This window comes from Sinohyriopsis cumingii, chromosome 9, assembly GCF_028554795.1.
Source record: "Sinohyriopsis cumingii isolate HCF-2022 chromosome 9, ASM2855479v2, whole genome shotgun sequence".
Taxonomy (NCBI): Eukaryota; Metazoa; Mollusca; class Bivalvia; order Unionida; family Unionidae; genus Sinohyriopsis; species Sinohyriopsis cumingii.
This window is the reverse complement of record NC_142969.1, coordinates 96,890,112-96,900,427: the sequence shown is the minus strand read 5'-3', so window position 1 is coordinate 96,900,427 and position 10,316 is coordinate 96,890,112.

Below are 10,316 nucleotides of genomic sequence, written 5' to 3'. Positions count from 1 at the left end.
TAATAACTTGACACTGTTGCAAAATAAACCATAACGATGATTTACAGAATGAGCGAGGTGTGGAATATTATCGACGCTGATTGTATCTTGTTTTGTACTCCACCAATCGCAAGCGATTGGGTAAAACTATCTACGCACTGTTTATTGGTAAGATAGGATGAAGAAACAGGTACATATATAGGAGTTATTTTTCTGGCAACCATATCGATCACACCTGTAACTGTACCTCCGGACTTTTTTTAAGGTAATTGGCATATGCAGAAGTAATTGTACTAGCTGATGCTGCACTTATCTCAACGTCCATGTACAGTTTATTTGTAAGATCAAATGGGGCAACTGGATTAGTTGTTGTCATTTTATTCGAGCCCATCATTAACATACCTGTCATCGTATCACCGGATTTTGCTACCCGTGATGTAATAGTCCCTGCTATCATACCGTCGACGTATTTTTATCTATTAAATTTAATGTTGCTGATGAAATTGACGTAGCTGCTATCTTATTCGAACCCAGGTCCAGATTCCCCCCCCCCAATAGTATCACCGGATTTTTAAAAATTTGATTGGTTAAATCTGCGCCAGCCGTAGTGGTTGTACATTTGTCTTCTGTTGAGCCGGAAATGAAAATAGGAAAATCGACAACGAAATGTTAAACTTTTTAGATAATCTCAGATCAAACGGTTATTTAATATCTGACGAATTTTATATTTGACATAGTGATTAGAATCGATAACCGCAAAGCACAAACTACCACGAGTTCATTTTTATCTATCAGATAACATAAAAATGTTATCAACAAACGCATTACAGTCAAAAATAACACTTAAAAATAACTTATTCATCCATCTCAGTAACCAAGACACAATCGGATCAGTAATCGGATTAAATAAACAACAGAATGGAACTGGAACAGTATCATATGATAGTGAATCAGTCATCACTGTCACAGATGTAAATACGATTTTAGTAAACTTCTCTATTGCAACTGGATCGTATTCCGCACGAGGTAGCCAAGGGCAAATTCTTTATAGTTTTAGTCCAGAATAGCTCATGCAAGTAAATCCAAGACAGATACAATACTGTCCTGGAAGTGTCGAAAATCAAATATCGTCTATCACGATGATGCTGACTGATCAATCAGGTCGACAGCTTGACTTCAAAAGCGAAATCGTAAATTATCTGTACTTGAGGTCGGTCGGCAAGCTCACCACAATTAGTTAACTACAGTGAGTTAGATCATTATAATTAGTTAACAAATCACAGTGAGCTAGCTCACCAAAGTCAATTATATCAGAAAGTTTTGTATAACAAAATGAAACAACGAAACATTTATCACAGAAATATCGTACGGGGTTTCTTTGGAAATAAATTCTCTAAAATAATTGAAAATGTACCTGGAATTGCCAAAAAGTAGCGCCTATTGCGTTATGCGCATATGACGCTTTTGACATAGAATTCTTTTCTGCAGCAGGTGCAGCTGTTGGACAGAAGATTGTTGATAAAATTAAGGGCGGACCACTGAGTGCACCTATCGCAACCGATAGGGATATAAGACAAACAATTTCTGAAATATTACCAACATCAGGAACGACTGCAGCGTCGATAAAAACGACACAATCATGCTATCTCCATCCGGCTAAGAAATTATTTTTAACAAATTAGTAACTACAACTCCATATTGCTTTGCAACCTCAAACCGTAGAGCTATTTACGATTTTATCTAACAATTACTAAATACAAATTTCTAACAAAAATTACCTTCACCTCACCTAAGAAACAACCATAGATATATCAACAACAGAAGCTGTGGTTTAAATATACATGACTCGGAGAGGTTGTTTCAAATGAGTTTATTCCACTTCGCGTTGAAGTTGATGATGCGGTGGATCTAGTTTTAGTAAGAAATTATTTGGTTGGTATCGCCCCCAAATAGGAATAGCCGCACCAGCTGCCGATGATGCCACTGTAAGGGATACAATTAGACAAGTTTGTAATGCTCTTAATATTGCTGCACAAGGTGCTGTCGCAGATGCTACTGCAATGTTAGCAGTTGGTAGTCGAATAATACCAATATGGAGCGTTAAAAACTTCTTATTTACAAATAGCTCAAATCAAATAACTATGATGCTTCCTCTTAGCACAATATTTGGATTTTGCAGAGACTATAATAAAGTATTTTGTGGTATCAAGCATACACTTATACTTGATCGAGCTTAACACAATGATTGTCTGATGTGAGTTGGTGCTGCTGGTGATCCAAATTACCGGTTTGTTATTTCACCACTAACATTATGGATGCCACTAGCCGTTCCATCTATCGATAAAACAATCGAACTTGAGACGATATTGACCACGTTTAACAAGATATTGTATTTTATGCGAAATAAGATTCATCAGACAGCAGTACCAAAGTCTACTGATAGCGCATGGAGCATAATGACAGCACCGAGCGAACAGTTACCAAGGCATGTTTTTATTGTGTTTCAACTACAGAATAGACGTGGAGATCAGCTTCAAAACCATTCAGTTCCATATGTCAAACGAATAATCGAATGTAATTTTGCAGCTGACGCAAATAGAAATGTATCTCGTGTGTATATGCATAACACGGAAGCCATGCAAAAGTATCAGGATGCTGACATTGGATGTCAAATTTCAATCAAAGGACACTTTATCCGACATCTCACTTTGACGTTAGTTAGCATAGCGAACGAGCTATCGGGTCAACGTCAGATATAGAAGTTATATGGACACTTTGACAGATTCCAATTGCGTATTATGTATACGCACTAATTGTGTCTGATAGAGTCTTAACGATAGATTCTACAGAAGGAAGTATGACTGTCCAGGTATACATACGAGCGGTCCAATTTTATGAAGCAAAGGGGAAAAAATACGATGAAATATATTATAGATGAAAGGAACATATCGCCGGGACAAGTTAAAAGAACTAACACAAACTATTGTTAAACGACAGTCTGTTTCGCTGAAGATATATTTCGGAACCACGAGTGCTGGCGTTCTGCCATTAAAACTTATGTTAACACAGAGGCAAATCAATAAAATGCAACTGCGCAAGTCATTTATCTTAAATTTATCAGAAGTGGAAGTTACTTCAATATCTCGAAGTAAAGAAATAGGTGGAGGATTTCTGTGACCTGCACTGGCAATAACTGCTAAATCTATACTACCCAAATTACTGCCAGTTCTAGGAACATTAGGGATTGCTGCTTGCTTCGGGGGTGATATCCGGCGCGACAAAGAATGCTGTTTCCGGTGACGGTATCAAACAGTTAGTAATCTAGTGATTTTGTCTAACGATTTTTAATACAAAATGCCAGGCAAACGTAAAACAGCAGCGAAACATAAAACAACTAAAACAAAAAAAAGAATATCTCAAAGACAAACCGGAAAGCGGACCAAGGTGGATTCATTGCGCCATTGCTTTCTGAAATAGCTGGAAGTCTACTTCCCAATCTGCTTAGGATAGGACGTGAGAGGACTAATGCTACACGGTATCAGAAGGTAGATCGCTCTGCGATCCATCCACTAAACCACTTTTAGATCTTAGATAAACTGAAAGATGTCATCGGATTTCAATGACTATTTTCTAAAGATGAGTTATCACTTCTACCTGGAGAGCGAAGCTTTCTGCCAACAAATCAAAGTTGTGTAATAAATATTCAAAATTTCAAAGATGGATCTGTCACGAATTGGGTGGCGCTTTATAAAAACAACTATTTTGATTCGTTTGGTCTGCCTAACATACCGCCAGTGTTGTAATCAACAAGCTGTAATCGGATCAGGCTTAGATATCCATAAGTTAATTGGAAAATTACCAAAACTTAGCCATGGATGGACCGTGCCATTTCACAAGTACACTGGACCTTGGAATCCGCTAGATAAGGAACTTGATCAAAATGATATTACAATCCCGGGTCAAGAGCCGTCCAATCAGGTGGATGAAATTGCAATGCGTCATAACATTTGTTACCGTGACAACGAAAATGATAAATCTAGTTGCGACCGTATTATGCTTGATGAGCTAAGTGATATGAAACCAAAAGGCGGCCTGGTTTGCAGGCTGTGAGAGAGAATTGACAGTAAGCTAGTCCTAGGTATCATTGGAGCAAAATATAAACTTGGACTTGGTAAATGTATCAAATGGCAGTGGACCGCATGGTTGTCTCACAATGGAGACGCTTGCGTCTCAACTTAACAGACCTAAAATGTTTTCTCGACGAAACGTTGTCTCAGATTCTGTTGATGACATATGGGCAATATATTTATCTCATATGTCAAATATTGCTACGTACAATGACAACAAGATGTACCCATTGAATATAGTTGATACTTTTAGTAAAAACAAGTTTAGTGTACCTGTAGCAGATAAAACAGGAAAACCCATAACTAATGATATGGGAGATATTATAATCAACACAGAAAGAGAACCGAATAAGATATGGACTGATCACGGAGTGGAGCTTTTTAATAAGCAATTCGAGCAGTTTCTAAAACAAACTAACATTATCAAATGCATCACCGGAAATGAAGGTAAAAGTGTCATCCTCGAGAGATTTAATCGTACGCTAAAAGAAAAGAGCTACAAACAATTCACAGCCAAAAACACTAAAAGGTATGTTAATGATCTGCCGAAGAGTTTGTCATATTATAATAACACTAAACATAAAACACTTGGAATGTCGCCAAAAGAGGCTGTTAAGAATCCAATACTAGTGAATGAGAATATATGCCGAGGACACAAACTTACAGTCGATGCTCATGTTAGAATTTCTTTAGTGAAGAAAACATTCGATAAAGGATTCGCTCCAAACTGGTACGAGAAAGTATTCGTTGTGGATAAAATCTTAACAATACATGTGACGTATTAGCTAATAGATTCATAAGGAGAAGAAATTATTGCAATTATCTACCAGCAGGAGTTACAGCGGACAAATCAGGATATATTACTCATCGAGCCCTTAATAGGACGAAAGCGTAAGAGAAGTTTGGTTAAATGGAGAGGTTACGGGGACAGTTTTAACAGCTGGATACCAACTAGTGAAATCAAAAATATTTGATTATCGCTAGCGATTCGATCCAGTCACTATAAATATTTCCGTATTTCAAAAGGACAGACTTACATTTCACAGGCCTGCAACAATGATATCAAATATCGTCTTTGCATTGTTGTTATTGAACACTATCCCATCAGATTAAAAATTCTTGACAGACAATCAAATTTTACTTTTTGACGACCATAAACTTCTAACTGTTAACAATTCATAAATGGCTTTATCATCTCCCAAAATATCTGATGTTCAGAGACAGTAAAATTAAACATTTTGCTCTTTTTAGCAAAGTGATATTTTACATTATACCGCGATTTTTTCTGCAATATAAAGTTGCTCTTCTTGAGGTACTATACCTGGTTCGTCAGCAAATAGATCCTCAACAACAGGAAATAGATACGTTTCTAGAGCAAATTTAGAGTGCAAGCACGCCGAGTGTAAAAGACTTCTTATTCTTTGAATCCTGATGTAATTCGTGCTTGCATTTTGCAGCATCACAATCGATATCATAGTAAAGATCGGACAATTTCTTTGCGAACAACAAAATCTGTTTGGGACATTTCTTATACATAAGACTTTTATCTAATTTATTGCAATGAAATATCAGACGAAATAAGAAGCAAAGTCAGAGCTAAAACTGTAAATATTAATGTGTAATTTGACGCTGTTAAGCTGTATATAAATACTGAAAATGCAGAACAAACATAATTCCATCGTTAAAAACGATCCCTTTTCAGAGTTTAGCGTGTTGCTGACTGATTCTGAGGCAGAGAAACTTGAGAAATACCAAAAACTATTTTTCGATGTGATAAATACACCGGCATCAAATGGGCTCACTGTTGTCTGACAAGGAAAGATCTTAGAAATATTCTGAAAATTGTCAGTAATAATACCATTTAGCTGATAGACTCGCATTCAAGTTGGAATGTCATCACAAAACAACGAATAAATAAAGTCCTTGATCAACTTCTCTGTGTATTTAGCATCATTCTCCGATTTCACTTTTATCTTATAACCAACTGGAGTTCTAATCATTAACGAAGAGTTTTTTAATAGATTAATCACCACTCCAAGCATATTTCCTACATAGCAATTTGTAGTGGCGATGAATGTGGAATATCTCCTAGTCACTAACCGTCGGTATCAGTCCACTAGGCATAATTTTTCTCATATTATATAATAGCAATTTAGTTTCTTTAATTTACATTTTCGTATCGTACTATCAGATAAATATAACGCAATAGGTATATGAGACTGAAACTTGCCGATATCGCAAAAAGCATGTTCTCGACAAAAATATATCAATCCAAAAACAATTCAACCGCATTTTCCGGTTTCGATAACAGCTGGAGATTTCATAATAAACGTTCGCTAGTAAATTTCTCTGCCATAAACTTATATCATCTGCTTCGGCCAACAATTAAATCCAAGCTTACCAATCACAAGGGTCTAAAGATTCTAGTGCAGTTCTATATACAGTTTTCTAAACTAAATATATCTCAGGGATCCCAACAGAAAGCTGAGGATATGCTTGTCAATCAGATGCCTACGTCAGGGCAGCTTGTTGCTCAGCAACGCGAGGAATTTTCCGATCCTTATAGTACATCTAGATCTCTTATAATTCTAACAAGGACAGATTTAATATCGCTGTCAGATGACATATTTCATGAAATATGGAAAAATACATGAGTACACTGCATATGTTTCGGGCTGGAATTTGATAAAATAACAGAAATTCTGTTTCACACTATGAAATATCAGCCATTACGAGGTAGCTCATATGTCTAGCTCCTAGCTAAAATTAAAAACTCGAAATGTTGTGTAACTATCAGAACAGTGACAAATTATGTTTTCATTGAGCCAGCAAAAACTCCTGTTATCAAAATGTATTAATGTATTTTGTGTTGATGATGAACAAAATATATATCCAAAATAGATCAGCGATCGAGCATATCAGCAGACAGTAAATTTACTATTTTATAAAAATCATTACGCGCTGAGAAAAAAAAATTAACGGGCTGGTAGGAGTTAAGTAAAACAATCATAAGGATAAATAAATATTTCTGTTTCAAGTGCTTGCATGAAAATAAATCGGGACTGGTTCTCGATCGACATTTTAAATACTGCTCTAATGTACAGAAGATAAATATGCCTGACGAAGACGAAAAAATATTATAATAACAAATTACAGACACAAGATAAAAATGCTTTTTAACAGATACTCAGATTTCGAGTCTATGCTACTTCCTGTGCTAGGAACAGAAATAACCCCGACAAATCTTCGACAAGACAAAAACAAGCGCACATTTCATGTGGAGCAGCGTATAAGGTCGTTTCCTGCTGACAAACGTTTATCAAAATCAATAAATGTTTATCGTGGAGAGAATCCTGCTGTCTGGTTACTTAGAAACCATTATCAACAAGATTGATTTTATCATGATGTTACTTCTAAGACAAAGAAATTAAACCACTAACAGTAAAACAAGAAGCTGATTTAAATAAAGCAGGAATATGTTATGTTTGTGAAGGGGCGCTTTTGCCTCACGTTAGAGATCACTGCCATATAACTGGAAAGTATCGAAGGCCGAGCACATAAAAAAATGTAATTTAAAATATACCACACCGGATTTCGTTCCCGTTGTCTTTCACAATTTCAGAAGATATGAATCTCATATCATAGTTGAATCATTTGGTAATAAAGATATACTCGTCTGAAATTAATAACAACGATAAAATAACATGTATTCCAAATAACACTGAAAAGTACATTTCAGTGACACTAGGCAAGTTGAGATTTATTGATAGTCTGCAGTTTATGGCACAAATCAAATGCTGAAATAAGTTGGATAATTTGACTAAACATTTCGGTGATAAAGTTTATTGACACAAAAATGATTTTTCCCCTACGAATATCTTGATAATTGGAGCAGATTTGATGAAACAAGTTTACCTGACAAAGGTAAGTTTTATTCTAGGTTAAATCTTGAGAGCGTTAGTAATAATGATTTTGCTTATGCTCGATCGATATGGGACTCGTTCGGCTGTAACAACTTTGGTGATTATTAGATTTGTATCTTATCACAGACGCACTGTTGCTCGCAGATACATTTGAAACGTTGAGAGATGTCAGGGCTAATAACTACGGACTCGACCCATCTTGGTATTATTCGGCACCCGGATTTAGGCTGGGACGTATTACTAAAACATAGCAAAATAAAACTGGAGTTGTTAACGGACCCTGACATGTTCAACTTTATAGAACGTGGAACCCTATTCGGAATAAGTGTCATAATAACAAATATGCCAGCGCTAATAATAAATATTTACACGACTAAGACAAGACAGCTCCATCAAGTTGAATAGTCTGCCTAAAATCAAATAACTTATATGGCTATTCCATGTCGGAGTATATGCCATTTGGTCGGTTTAATTGGATCAGTGGAAAACAGTTTGTTTTTTTAAGAAACTGATAAAACTACACCGGATGATATTAGTTATTTTATTGATGTTGACTATCCTGTTGAGCTGCATGATGGGTATCATGATTATCCATTTTGTCCAGAATCAATGCTGATCGACTTCAGTTTATTATCTGATGAACAAAAATCTGAAACAGGCACTTGATCATGGTCTGGTATTAAGAAAAGTTCATCGAGTGCTAAAATTTAATCAGTCATTATGGATGAAAGGTTATATCGACATTAGTACTAGCCGAAGAGTAGTTGCAGAAACTTAATGGCTGAAAGGTTATATCGACATTAATACTAGCCGAAGAGAAGTTGCAGATACTTAATTCAAAAACAATTTCAAGCTCATGAATAACAGCGTCTTTGGCAAAACTATGAAAAATATCAAAAAGCGAATCAATATTCAAATCGTCAATGACGTATAATGTCGTAACAAACTTGTGGCATCTGATGATTTTGTTAGTATGAAAATATTTAATGAAACCGTGGTAGCCATTCAATGAAGAAAGACAAACTTGAAGTTGAATAAGCTAGTTTATGACGGTATGGCCGTACATGAGATATCAATGTGGCTAATGTACAAATTTCATTACGATTTTGTTAAGGTTAAGTGGCCTGGTGCAGAGCTGTTAGTTATAGACACGGACTTGCTAATGTACAAGATAAAATCTAATGATACTTATTAAGAATTTTACGATAGCAGAAAACTGTTTCATCTTTCAGATTATCCGAAAAACAGTGGATATCACTGCAACAATAATAAAAATGTAATGGGAAAATTTAAGAATGAGACAAATTTTGATCCTATCATCGAGTTTATCGGATTGTGTAGTAAAATGTACTGTCTACAAATGTCAGATAACAAAGTTAAGAAACGGGCTAAGGGGATAAAAAGAAATGTAGTCGGTAAGGTGATAGGATTCAATAACTATCAGGCTGCGCTAGACGGGTTTTCTAGTTATGTAGAGAAGATGTCAATGAGATCCGATTGCCATAAAATTGAGATTGATGCTTCTATCAAATTTGGTCTTTGTAATTTCGATGATGAAATATACTGCTTTGATGGAATCAATACATTTGCATTAGGATATAAAATGTCTCATAGTATTGATTTTTGTAAGGTGGATATTTTAGACTGGCTATTACAGTAAATTGTATGTTAATGTTAGGTATAGTGGAGTGCAAGGCACAAACTGCTAGCAGTTCAGTTTTGCTTGAAATATAAATATAAATCGCCAGCGATTTAAGTAAAAAGAGCAGTCGTTTGTATAAAGGGGCGTACCTCAGCCAACCCTATTTTGAATGACGACGATGATGATTCAATGATAGGTCCTAAAGGTAGGTAACTGATAATGAAATCGACGCTGTTACCTCAACAAAGTCATTTTCTTATTTTTTTAGACTAACATTGTGAGTAATCATGCAGTCGTCTAAGTACAAAATAAGGTTTTGGCTGAGATACCCCCTTTTATATCCACTACGTATGCCTTTAAAAATTATCTCTTAGCTTGCCTGTCCAGCTACTCATTAATATCATCGAATCATTAATTTACATACCTACCTGATGAAATGGTTATTTCCCTTAATGAACATTGTAAAATCCACAATTGACAAGGACACATTCCATATGAAATAGCGTGGGGCTTTTTCGTCTGTTCCTTCAAAGCAGTCAGATACTGATACGACTGTCAAATATATGCTGACTCACCTTTAATCACAAGCGATTAACCAACTGATACGATTAACCAATTGTTAGTGGCAATCCTAAAACAAATGGA